This window comes from Dysidea avara, chromosome 8, assembly GCF_963678975.1.
Source record: "Dysidea avara chromosome 8, odDysAvar1.4, whole genome shotgun sequence".
Lineage (NCBI taxonomy): Eukaryota > Metazoa > Porifera > Demospongiae > Dictyoceratida > Dysideidae > Dysidea > Dysidea avara.
This window is the reverse complement of record NC_089279.1, coordinates 36293021-36306611: the sequence shown is the minus strand read 5'-3', so window position 1 is coordinate 36306611 and position 13591 is coordinate 36293021. Positions and strand designations below refer to the sequence as shown.

General features: G+C 39.2%; 1 long non-coding RNA gene across 1 annotated transcript; it reads left to right on the top strand.

Moving 5' to 3' along the window:
- The first annotated feature begins 5265 nt into the window (after positions 1-5265).
- On the top strand, positions 5266-11463 carry LOC136264073 (uncharacterized). The gene is made up of 2 exons (XR_010704946.1): positions 5266-5356; positions 11243-11463. It is a non-coding gene; the product is annotated as an uncharacterized lncRNA (long non-coding RNA).
- The last annotated feature ends 2128 nt before the right edge of the window (positions 11464-13591 follow it).

Below are 13591 nucleotides of genomic sequence, written 5' to 3'. Positions count from 1 at the left end.
GTCATGCTCTATCTCAGCTGGGTGGTGATGAATCACTAGCTCTTCTGAAGATAGATATGAAAAATGCTTTTAATGAATGCAGCCGCACTGCTTTTCTCAGCCGTGTTTATAAGGATTTTCCTGAAATATCTTGTTGGGTGTACTGGTGTTATAACCAGCCTGCAGAATTACGTTTTGGCCACCGTCGTATTCTTGCTTCCACTGGTGTACAGCAGGGTGATCCACTTGGTCCTCTGTTATTCTCATCAGTTTTGCTTCAGTTTCTTGGTTCCAATCCTCCGAAATCCTCTTAGTGAAAATTGTCTCCTAAGTTTGTGGTATTTAGATGATGGCACTTTTATTGGGTCTAGGTCTTCTCTCCTTGCTTTACTATCATGCTTTACTCAGTCTGGGCCAAGTTTTGGCTTGCATATCAATCTATCCAAATGTGAGTTGTATTGGCCTTCTGGAGATAGCTCTTTCCCTGAATTTCCTCATGCAATAAAACAAATTAATCCCGAAAGCAGTGGTTTGGAGCTTTTAGGGTCTCCTGTGTGGGGACCACCTACTTTTTTTTGATTCTTTTTTGTCTAGTAAACTTGAAAAAACTGCATCTATTCAGGATAAGCTTGCAGAACTTGGAGATCCTCAAATTGAATTGAATTTGCTTAGGAGCTGTCTCAGTGTTTGTAAGATCACTCACATATTGCGCTGTGTCCCTTCTTCATCATTAGGCTGCTTTCCATCTGTGTTTGACTCTAACCTACGCAACTGTCTTAGTAGAATTTTGTGCTGTAGCATCTCTGATAATGCTTGGTCTCAAGCTACTTTGCCATTCCGTTTAGGAGGCTTGGGTTTGCGTGAGTCCCAACGCTCTTCACACCCAGCCTTTTTGGGTTCCTGTAACTCAGCCCGGATTTTGGTGTCCCGTTTAGCACCAAATTTTGATGTGACTTCCTTTTTTCCAGGTGAAAATTGTGCTATCTCCTATTTCCAAAGTCTATCCATCTTGCCTTCTAACTTATCTTCCCAAAATGACTTACAGGCTTCCCTTGATGATCAATTATTTGCAAGCATTTTCAACACCTCCACAATCCGTGACCAGGCTCGTTTACGTGCTGTTGCTCACTCCTCTGGTGTCAGCAGTGGCTGGCTGAAGGCCATCCCTCAACCAACATTGGGTTTGGCCTTTTCTCCACATGAGTTTGTTATCGCTGTCCGTTTATGGTTGGGTGTTCCTCTTTTCCCATTGTTACCACTTTGTACATGTTTGTCTGTCATAGATCAGTTTGGTGACCATCTTCTTGGTTGCTCTCATGGCCCACTACGTATCCAACGCCATGATGCTCTTGTTCTATAGTACATCATGCTCTACTGCAAGATCACCCTGGTGTTCTCCGTGAGCAAAGCATTGCCTCTGATCAATCTCGTCCTGGGGACATTTACCATCCTGATTTTACTCTAGGCCGTCCTGCTTACTTTGACCTCTCTGTCAGGTGCACAACTCAGCCTTCCTTTATTTCCGCTGCTGCATCTAAGGCTGGGGTAGCTGCTGCTGCCGGTGAGGAGGCTAAGGATGACCATTATTTGGAAACTGTTAATAACCATGGTGGTGAATTTTTTCCCCTGGTTTGCGAGTCGTTTGGTGTTTGGATACCCTTTGCTTTATCAACCTTATCCTCGATTGCCGACCGTACCACTGTTAAAAGTGGTATTCCCAGACAGTTTGCAAGGAAACAATTGCTGCAGCGCTTGTCAGTTACTCTCTGGCGATATAATGCCAAAATGATCCTGAGGCATTATGGCTTATGCCCAGAAGATGGCATAGACTTGTTGAACTAAGTTATTAATTAAGGTTGTTTTGTAGTTAAGGTAGCTAGTTTTGTAGTTAAAGTACTTAGTTTGGTAGTTAAGCTAGTTAGAATTTTGTATTTAATATATTGTTAGGGCGTCGCTATTATAATTTGTGCTTCTAAAATAAAATAAAAACTGGTGCGTCCAATCAGATCGATTAGTGACCAATTAACAACATTCTATGACGTTATTCCCAATTTGCCCACTGATTATGGCGAGCTTCTTATGTCTTTTCCATAACCAGCACAAATGTAAGGGTTAATATATGTCATTCAAGTGCAAGTACAGTAACTGTCGCGCTCTGTTACCGGAAATTGTCCACGTGTTTCGCACGTATTTTTGCATTCTATCTGCACAGATACTAAATGCGGCTGTCACCAGACCCTCGCGCTACGCGCGCTGGTCGACACGCCAGACTAAGTGTCAGCAGTGCTGCCACCTCGGCACAGACTTCACGTTTGTGCTATTTTGCAACTTAAAAAGGAAAGAACAAGCTTATAAGCAGCTTTTTATGGTTTTGCCAATTGCCAAATATAATGGCTTGAAAAGCTGACAATACTATAATGAAATAATGGAAATGGACCACCCGCCCGCATGCAAATATGCCTGAGTCTAGGACGGAAAACAGAGAATTTATTTGGAGTGGCCTTATCCTTTTCAACCAAGTATAGCTAATAATGCACTTATCAATGTATTGCCCCACAACCCCCCCTCGGGCATATATGGGGCTATAGTGAGGATTTGACACAGCCGAATGTCAAATGCCCCATAGTAGGGCAAACCTATCGTGTCAAATCCCTACCGTTGGCCCCAGTTGCAACGCAGGATTTGACATAGCGAAGAAAAGTTACAACAAAAAATATTTGGGCGCTTAATGAACGATCGTCAAATGCCCCGTAGTGGGACAGCAGTTTCGTGTCAATTCCCCCTGTAAAGCCCCACTTACGCCCGAGGGGGGGAATACATTGATAGGTGCATAAACACTGATAAATACTAACCACCAAACTGACGTTATTTATTTGAATTTTCGTAAAGCATTTGACAGTGTGCCTCATAATCAACTCAGTATTGCTAAAACTAAATCGACTTGGTATATCTAGCAGCGTATGGCTATGGTTTAAATTCTATCTCGTACACCGTCAACATGCAGTGCGTAAAGATAAATTTGCACGTGATCAAGATGGCGTCCGCTTCAACCTCCTCACTAGTCTGGCGTAGCCGACCCGCGCGCGTAGCGCGATGGTCTGGTGACAGCCGCATTCAGTACCTGTGCCAGCCTTACGAAAAACTGGTGCGTCCAATCAGATCGCTTAGTGACCAATTAACAACATTCTATGACGTTATTTCCGATTTGCCCACTGATTATGGTGAGCTTCTTATGTCTTTTCCACAACCAGCACAAATGTAAGGGTCTGTAGAGGAAATACATAGACGTCATTTAAGTGCAAGTACAGTAACTGTCGCGCTCTGTTACCGCAAATTGTCCAAGTGTTTCGCGCGTATTTTCAAATGTAATTGCATTCCATCTGCACAGGTGCTGAATGCGGCTGTCACCAGACTACCTCCTCACAGCAATACACTAACTCGCCGTGTTGGACACTACTGAATGAAAATTATGAAACTCTCTGTGAAAGATTGGGTTGGCTTCATTTCTCCTTGGGCAGTGATGATTTAACTCCGGCTGAAGCAGCGGAACAGTTCTCTAACACCTTTTAATGAAATAAGATTTATTGTTTTCAAAAGCCAGTGTTAGAGCTGTTTTGAATGAAATGGCTGGGGCATCAATTTCTGCATCTCAGAGGATCTTTTTTGGGAGGAACTGTAAGGAATGGACTATCGACCCAGACTGATTGAACTAGATTTTATAGTTACCTTATAGGGCTTTTTCTTGTTGTATGTATGTATGTATGTACGTACGCATGTAGTTACACTTTTTCTTTCCTTGCCATGCCCACAACTGACTACTGTGTAGATCAGATCTGTGGTCGCATGTTAGTCTGAGGATTCACATACTTGTCTTTTTTTTTTGTTGTACACATTCATCATAATCATGATGGTCTTCTCTCTCAATTTTTTGATTTCCCACCAGTCTTGCCAGGGATTCCCCAGGGCAGCATCTTGGGCCCTCTACTGTTTCTTGTCTGCATTAATGATCTACCAGACCATGTATTTACTTCAATATTACTACTATTTGCAGACAACACAAAATGCTTTAAGACTATAACTGATATAAATGACAGTCTAGATCTGCAAAATAAAAGGACGTAGATAATCTAGATGGATGGAGTATCAACTCTGATCTACTGTTCAGTCTTTCCAAAATTTTATTCATGTCCTTTAATAAAACCTCACCTGCAAAACATCCTCTATAGGCAACAATGTAATATCTAAAGTTTCTACTCATAGAGATCTGTATGGGTGCCATTTGTCTCAAAACCCCAAAAATTGAGATCTAAACTAAATATCGTCGATATTTACTAAACATCGACGACATTTGCTAAATATCGACGACATTTAGCTAAACATCGACGACTTTTGCTAAACATCAATGATATTTACTAAACATCGATGACATTTACTAAACATCGACAATATTTACTAAACATCGACGACATTTACTAAACATTGATGACATTTGCTAAACATCGACGATATTTAACAATTCACCTGCTTTTGCGTTTTAATTTTCTGCGAATCCTTCAGTATAATAATATTACAGGCGCTTATGCTTGTAAATACTAATTGCTGATTACCGTACGCAAGGAAATTTTGACGTCAAAAAATTTGACGAATTGGTTTAATTCGTCAAATTTAAAATTCGTCAAATGTTTATAAAGTACAGGTTTGCCTACAATTTCTTGATTTTCGTCAACATTTTATTCGTCAAATCTGCTGAAGTCTAAATTCGTCAAATTTTTTTGACGTCAAAATTTCCTTGCGTACGGTAGCTGCTTGTGACTGTAGATGAACCATCTGTGGTGCTATGCGTGACTCATTAGGCTTGTTTTCATTCGGATGAGTCCATGACCTTTAATGTTAACTCTGACAATCCCCACAGTATGCACTTTGTTTGCCCTTGTAGTACCTGCTCCAAGTCTCCTCGCCCACCAAACTTCAGCAGTAATTAATCTTTTTTTTTTTTCTTCTTCTTGCTCTCTCTTAAAATAAGTACTTAGCTATATAAGTAAGTTTATTATTAAATACACATGTAAGTTTTAAAATTATAGGATAGTTCAACTATATACCAAATGTAAATGTATGTAATAACCTTAGCCAGCTAACTTAATTTGATTGTAATTTTATACATTCAATTGTAATTGTAAGTTGTACGTATACTTTTTCTGGCTGTGGACACCAGTTGCCCACAGACCATTAATGCAGGCCTTGCCTGCATTAAAAAGCAGTTAAAATAAAAATAAAATAAAAATAAAAAATGGAAATAATTGCTGCGCGTTTATTAAGATCAATGTTGCTGTCATTGGCGACGAGAGGAACTGATCTCATCTGTAACTAAGGATGTGAGGTATGGAGTTACCTTTTCAGTTGTAAATGTGACAATTTGTATACTGCACGTGTTTCACTTTTCATCCCTGGGTGCCAATACTCTCAGTGACAGCATTATTGAATATAATACTGTCCGCTGTCACTGGGAGTCAGGGGCGTAGCTAGCCAGACGGTGGTGGGGGGACAGACACCCCCACAAAACACTCGACATTGTTCATGATTGCACAAAAGGCTAATGACCCAATGATGGGCTAGCCAACATACGGTGTTGTATTATTACAGCTTATGTAACTAGCTACATAACTACTTCATTACTGATTGCTACCAGTTATCAATGGAAGTATTTCGTCGAGCATCATCGCACATGCCACAACTGTACTCCAATAAATTTGCCCACAATCCAGTAGAACTATATTGTGAATATTTTAGTACAAATACAATGTGTCACAGTTACTTACATCAGCCAAAGTCTGTGCTGCAGTCCTAGCACACCGGCTGGCATAGTATGACGAGCTCACTCATTTCAGCCGGAGAAATTCAAACGCCATGTATTGGCACGAAATCCCAACTCTACACCTTTCCCGTTAGCAGAATTTGTAAGCTTGTGACGGATTATCTGACTGACTGACAAAGTGAAAATTAGACTGGCATGCCACTACACTGTACGAAGATCCAGAGTGATTAACTCGGGAAAATAAAGTTGGTCCATTTAATACTTTATCACCTTGTAGGTTTGTAGCATCAATGTATTGCCCCACTACCCCCCCCCCCCCCCCCCCCTCGGGCATATATGGGGCTATAGTGGGGATTTGACACAGCCGAATGTCAAATGCCCCATAGTAGGGCAAACCTATCGTGTCAAATCCCCACCGTTGGCCCCAGTTGCAATGCGGGATTTACTCGGGATTTGACATAGCGAAGGAAGTTACAACAAACAATATTTGGGTGCTTACTGAACGATCGTCAAATGCCCCATAGTGGGGAAAGTGACCTTTTGCATCACCTTTTTTGCCATTTTTAGCAAAAAAATTAGGATTTGTGCTTCTATTTCAGCTATACATTATCCAAACTATTTATATTTGGTATCAAATGATTGTTCTCACTATAAGGAACAAGATGACACTTGTTTGGTGTCCATAGCTTAATCTGTTCTAAAGTTATCATCATTTTACTGGACAAAACTAATATTATTTAGTCCCGCCCACGCACTTAATTAAATTTTGGTTTAAGCTATTTATTGTTTGTCTAATGATAGTTTTCCCATGGCAAGGGACTATTTTCATAACAGAGGGTCATAATGAAGACTAGAAGGTGCATGTGTTACCATGGAAACCGAGAAATAGCATAGCTTTATATACAATTTAGTTGTTTTCATTCTCCATTGTCATGAAGATGGATTTAATTCTTTACAACTCGAAACCTGACATTGTACAAGTTAAGTTAGATACATACATAATGACACACGTTAACCATGGCCGTGGTAGGGGAAAATCTATTCCCTTGTGTATATAAATGGTAAGTTTCGCTTTTATTCAGCTAGTGTTAGTATCTGTATCATCTTCTTCATGGATTGAGGTGTCTGAGTTGGTGCAGCCTGTTCCCTTGCAGTTGCCACAAACAGAAGAGCATTTCACCTTGTATTTCTTGCAAGTGCATCTCGTGCTGCTGCAGTCAGTGTGGCAGTTACATCTAATCATTTTCAACAGCTCATCTGGAGCAGGTGATAGATCAGTTAGCACAGGCATCAGTTTACCATCATAGTCTTTCTACCCCCATGCAGTTGGCTGCATTTCACTGGCATCACCTTTCCACTCTTGTGTTTGGAATTATACACGGAAACTGTGATATTTAGCAGCAGCTGAAGTAGGTGGCAAAGTTTGTGGAAGAACAACTGTAGTGTTTTTAGCTACCTATTCACCAAAACGCTTGTATTGGAGAGAGTTTAATCCTTCCTTTGGACTTCCACTGTATAAATCCACTAGTACTTGCTCTCCTGCAGCCACGGTGTCATTTGGTGTAGATGCTACTGCACTGAACACTTTGGCCTGCATTTGAAAGTATTTACTGGACTTTACCTTTCCCAATGTCATATAGCTGTGGTGTTGTGTCACATCCAAGTATTGCATGCAGGAAGAGAACTTTGTAGCATATTTCAAAGCCAAGTTTCTCTTTGACAGCAATTATGTTCCACACCCTAGGTTACATAGTGGCTCTGGTTTGAAAAATATGTTGTGTGATTCCAAGCAGGCATGATAGCACAACAATACAAGAAGATCGGTGTCATCGCCAACTAGCACAGCGTCTGCTACTCTGGCTAATTCTACAGCTTTTTAACAATCATCACATCAGCATCTCCTGAAGTATGGTACACTTTACAATTTCTTTCCAAGAAGCAGCTAAGCATATTAATGAACTGCTACTTGTTGGTGCTGTTCAAAAAAGTACCCTTCTTCATGTTCAGCTTCGTATCTTTGGTGAATGACATGTGAGAGGTCATCAACAAAAGATATGGTACATCTGAGGAGGGCCAAAGGGTACTCTGGAGTAGCTGTGTCATTCACCAAAGATACGAAGCTGAACATGAAGAAGGGTACTTTTTATTGAACAGCACCAACAAGTATCAGTTCATTAATATGCTTAGCTGCTTCTTGGAAAGAAATTGTAAAGTATACCATGCTTCAGGAGATGCTGATGTGATGATTGTACATTACAAAAAAGCAGTAGAATTAGCCAGAGTAGCAGACACTGTGCTAGTTGGTGATGACACCGATCTTCTTGTATTGCTGTGTTATCATGCCTGCTTGGAATCACACAACATATTTTTCAAATCAGAGCCAAAAAAGCCACTATGAAACCCAGGGTGTGGAACATAACTGCTGTCAAAGAGAAACTTGGCTTTTATATGCTATATACAACATTCTCTTCCTACATGCAATACTTGGATGTGGCACAACACCACAGCTATATGACATTGGGAAAGGTAAAGTCCAGTAAATACTTTCAAATGCAGGCCAAAGTGTTCAGTGCAGTAGCATCTACACCAAATGACACCGTGGCTGCAGGAGAGCAAGCACTAGTGGATTTATACAGTGGAAGTCCAAAGGAAGGATTAAACTCTCTCCAATACAAGCGTTTTGTGAATAGGTAGCTAAAAACACTACAGTTGTTCTTCCACAAACTTTGCCACCTACTTCAGCTGCTGCTGAATATCACAGTTTCCGTGTATAATTCCAAACACAAGAGTGGAAAGGTGATGCCAGTGAAATGCAGCCAACTGCATGGGGGTAGAAAGACTATGATGGTAAACTGATGCCTGTGCTAACTGATCTATCACCTGCTCCAGATGAGCTGTTGAAAATGATTAGATGTAACTGCCACACTGGCTGCAGCAGCATGAGATGCACTTGCAAGAAATACAAGGTGAAATGCTCTTCTGTTTGTGGCAACTGCAAGGGAACAGGCTGCACCAACTCAGACACCTCAATCCATGAAGAAGATGATTCAGATACCAACACTAGCTGAATGAAAGCGAAACTTACCATTTATATACACAAGGGAATAGATTTTCCCCTACCACGGCCATGGTTAACGTGTGTCATTGTGTATGTACCTAACTTAACTTGTACAATGTCAGGTTTCGAGTTGTAAAGAATTAAATCCATCTTCATGACAATGGAGAATGAAAACAACCGAATTGTATATAAAGCTATGCTATTTCTCGGTTTCCATGGTAACACATGTACCTTATAGTCTTCATTATGACCCTCTGTTATGAAAATAGTCCCTTGCCATGGGAAAACTATCATTAGACAAGCAAATAAATAGCTTAAACCAAAATTTAATTAAGTGCGTGGGCGGGACTAAATAATATTAGTTTTGTCCAGTAAAATGATGATAACTTTAGAACAGATTAAGCTATGGATACCAAACAAGTGTCATCTTGTTCCTTATAGTGAGAGCAATCATTTGATACCAAATATAAATAGTTTGGATAATGTACAGCTGAAATAGAAGCACAAATCCTAATTTTTTGCTAAAAATGGCAAAAAAGGTCATGCAAAAGGTCACTTCCCCTTATGGGATTTTCCGGGACTTTTGATATGTTATAGAGCACATTTTTCTGTGCTAGAAACTGTTGAAACCATTTGTGTTGCAATTAGTTAAAGGTTAAACCATAAAATGACTGGACTATAGTGTTTTATTTAGTTGTTTATTAATGCTTTACAGGACTGTAATGCACCTATCAATGTAATTCCCGACTACCACTGATACGGGCTGAGGGTAGGGGATGGTGGGGGAATTGATCGCTAAATTTCTCTGACATAGTGGGGATCTATCTTCACTAAAGAAATTCACTCAGACAGCTAAGGTGTGTGCTTTCAGGTTAATTAGGAAGGAGTGTCTCGGGTGCTAGCTACTACGTTCGTACTAGAATCCACTCGAACTAACTCATCACTAGACCAACGCCACACAACCGTACGAATCCCCTCCTAGCCCCAGTATTTCCGGGGGCTACAAGTCGAGACTTGGTCATGGTTTGCATTGCCAGTATGTCCCCAGTAGGTGGGGAATTGTAATTTTCAGTGATGCAAATCCCTACCTTCCCCCACCTCAGCCCGTATTAGTGGTAGTCGGGGATTACATTGATAGGTACATAACAGATCAATACACAAAATTAAACTAATAAAATAGCTTGTTGTAATATTCATATGAATCTCAGCAGGCCACAATTTGAGTGCTCTTGCCAGACCAGTACTTTTTATTTAGTCAAATTTCCCAACCAAACAATATAATATGGACTTGCCTGCAAAGATGAAATTCTGAAACTTGTCAACTAGCTACACACAAGGGTAGTTCTAGAAATTTGCTGCCTGGTCTCCCAACTCAAAGGTAGAGCAACTTGTTTAGCTTGATTGCCAGTTTTGCATTATTGGTTGCATGCTTTTAATTCACCCTCAAGGAATTTTAATATTGGTAACTTAGATCAAGATACTCTAGTAGAGCAGTCAATATTAAATTACTCTGATAGAATCATCAACATTATAGAGAGGCAACAGGGATAATTGAAGAATTTTATTTGCTATAGAGTCATCCATGTAATTTATTTTATAGCAGGTACAGTGGAACCTCTCTTATCCAGGTAGTCTGGTATACTGTCCTTATCTCAGAAATATCCGTAACTGGCTAATATAGTAAAGCTAACTGTTCTGCAATATATGTTACTATTGCTACTATACATTTTAGTGGGTAGAAGGGGAAGTAACTACAAAGCATTCGTGGTCACTCCCCTGGGTTGTAAATTTTTTTATCACCTAGCAACCAAGTGGTAGTTAGAATCAACAAGCCACCTAACACGTAAACATCTTATTGTCAATAGACTACAGGCCACATGCATGTGACTAATTTGGACTGTCTGGGCCTGGATAAAAGAGGTCCAGATAAGGGAGATTTCAAAGTTATTTCACAGGTCCCTTAGTCCTGTAGAGCAATGTGTGAGTCAGAGGCTGTACAGTTGAATTACAAAGTGCAAAATGATTCCAGTTTGTGTCAATGAACACCTACCTATCTACTGTATCAGTGTGAAAAGTTTAAAGTGAATGAGAATTTTTAATTAATACTTGAAAGTACTGCTTCTACCTTTTGCTACCCTGTCAGTACTCAGCAGCAGGCTGCTACAATTTTCAAAGTCAATGGCAATAAATCATCACAGTTTTTTCCCAGTTTTAAGAGTCAACAATTTTCAAACATGAGACATATTGTGTGTAAATCAACAGCTGTAATTTCAAACAGCTATAGTGCAGTTTTTTACATCTGTACAGCAAACTGAAAAACACACATGTGCATTGTGTGATGTCACTAAAGTCTAGCCTCACTATATTATGTTTTTTTGTTCTTTCCTTTTTAGTTGTCTCCTGGTATACACTCACAAACTTGATGCGGACATTCTAACAAATCACAAAAGAAACCCAAAACAGTACATTTCTGAGCTCTGACTGTGGATCATCCATAGCGAGTTGATGAGCAACTGCATACTAGGTAGACCTACATACGAAGCAAATACAGTGGAGTAGAATCTTACACTGACACTGCACCATTTAGTAATATGCTTAATTCTTTGTTCCACTACTTGAGAAACTTTGGCAATGGTGAAATTGATTGTCACCAAAGATCTGCTGTAGTGATTTCAATGGTTGCATACTTCGTACTATTTTAATTAATAAAAGGTTAAACATGTTAATGTTTAATATCAGTACAAAATACATAAGTACTGTACACATGTGTAACTCAGTAGCTTCCAAGCACAGATAAAATGTGCTTTATTACAGAAGGCCATCTAAGAATAGATGTAGGGGTGCTCGAACACTTTCTTTTTACTGTGTAGTAACTACAATAGGAAGGTACTGCTATAAGCTACAGGTGCACTTGTATTTTATAAACGCTAATATCTTTTAAAAATTAATGTGCTTGTGCCAATTATGATGGCATGATTGTATATTAACAAGCTAGCAAAAGCATCAAGTATTATGCCAGCATATAATACAAGATTTTAAAGCAATGTGAATGTAAGAAATACGTACAGCAAAACATGAACACACTATGCATAATGCTGCATTTGATATCAAATGTACAGTACTCTTATTTTTACTGATTTGATATACTCTAATAGAGCAGTCACAAAATATATTCTAATAAAACAGTCAGCTCTCAAGCACATTATTTAATTGCATGTGATGGGGCATTTAGAATGTAACAATATCCTCTCAACCAATCAGTTTGGCTTCTACCAAAAACATTCTGCTGATCTTCAACTACTATTAACTGTCCATGACTTAGCATCCAGTTTAAATGACAAAGCACAAACTGATTGCATACTACTGGATTTCAGCAAGGCATTCGACAAGGTTTCCCATAAACTCTTGCTGTTAAAGTTAAGGTACTATGGAATTACCAGAGAGACAATTAACTGTATTTGGTCTTTTTTAACAACCGTAAATAGTAAGTTTTTTTGTGATGGTTCTATTTCAGAAGCTGTCAACGTTAGGCCAGGCCAAATTAATTCACAGTTTATCGTCACCGCCCGCATGGGTTTTTAGGAATAGAGCAATAATTTCATAATTCATTATTTCTCACGTGATAATCATTGCTTACGCTTCTGAACTCGTTTTTGTGTATTAAAACATGTTGTGTGCAACACACGTGACGATTATTCCCAGCCTGGACTTATTAGTACATTCAATAAATGGATTTCTAAAGAGAGATTGTATAAACGAATAGCTAAGTATTAACAGTGACGTAATCAAATAAGCTCTGCAATCATTGTTAAAGTAGCTAGCAACTGTGTGAAGCTACTTTTTAAATGTTTTTCCATGTTAAAAAAATTATGAAATATGAAAAATGACCTCCCACCCGCATGACTTTTTCAAATATCCCGGACGATAAACTGTCCATCAAATTGGCCTGGCCTTACCAGTGTGCTCTGTATTGGGACCCTTACTGTTCTTGTTTTTATAAATGACTTTCCCAGCTGTATTAAATCTACTTGTCGCCTAATTTGCAGATGACTGTCTGTTGTATCGTATTAAGACACGTACAGATAGGTATCTTTGGAATAAGAAGGCCAATAGCTAGCTAGCATTCACAGTACATTAGTCACCTTGCATACCGTACGAAGGAAATTTTGACAATAGAAAAAATTAACAAAATCGACGAATCAGTTAAATTCATCAAACTTAAGTTCGTCAAATGTCTTTAAAAGTACAGGTTTTGTCTACAATTTTTTAATTTCGTCAACACTTTATTCATCAAATCTGCTGAAATGTGAATTCGTCAAATTTTTCTTGCATCAAAATTTCCTTGTGTATGGTACTTTCTCCTATACATTGTATAATCACTTTCTTGAAAATGTAAATGAAGCTAAATATTTGGGAATTGTCATCGATTCCTGCAAGCTAAATTTTAACAAGCATATTGACTCGGTGTGTAAAAAAGCAAACAGTGCTCTAGCTTTCTTAAAAAGGAACTTGTCTTCATGTAAATGTGAAATGAAATCTGATGCTTATCTAATGTATGTTCGACCAATTTTAGAATATGCTGCTTGTTCCTGGGCCCCCCATACTAAATGTAACATCGATAAACTGGAATCGGTACAGCGACGAGCAGCAAGATTTGTAAATGGCGATTACCGATATACGAGTAGTGTTACTGAGATGATAAATACACTAAGATGGAACAGCCTGCACAGCCGTAGAGATAC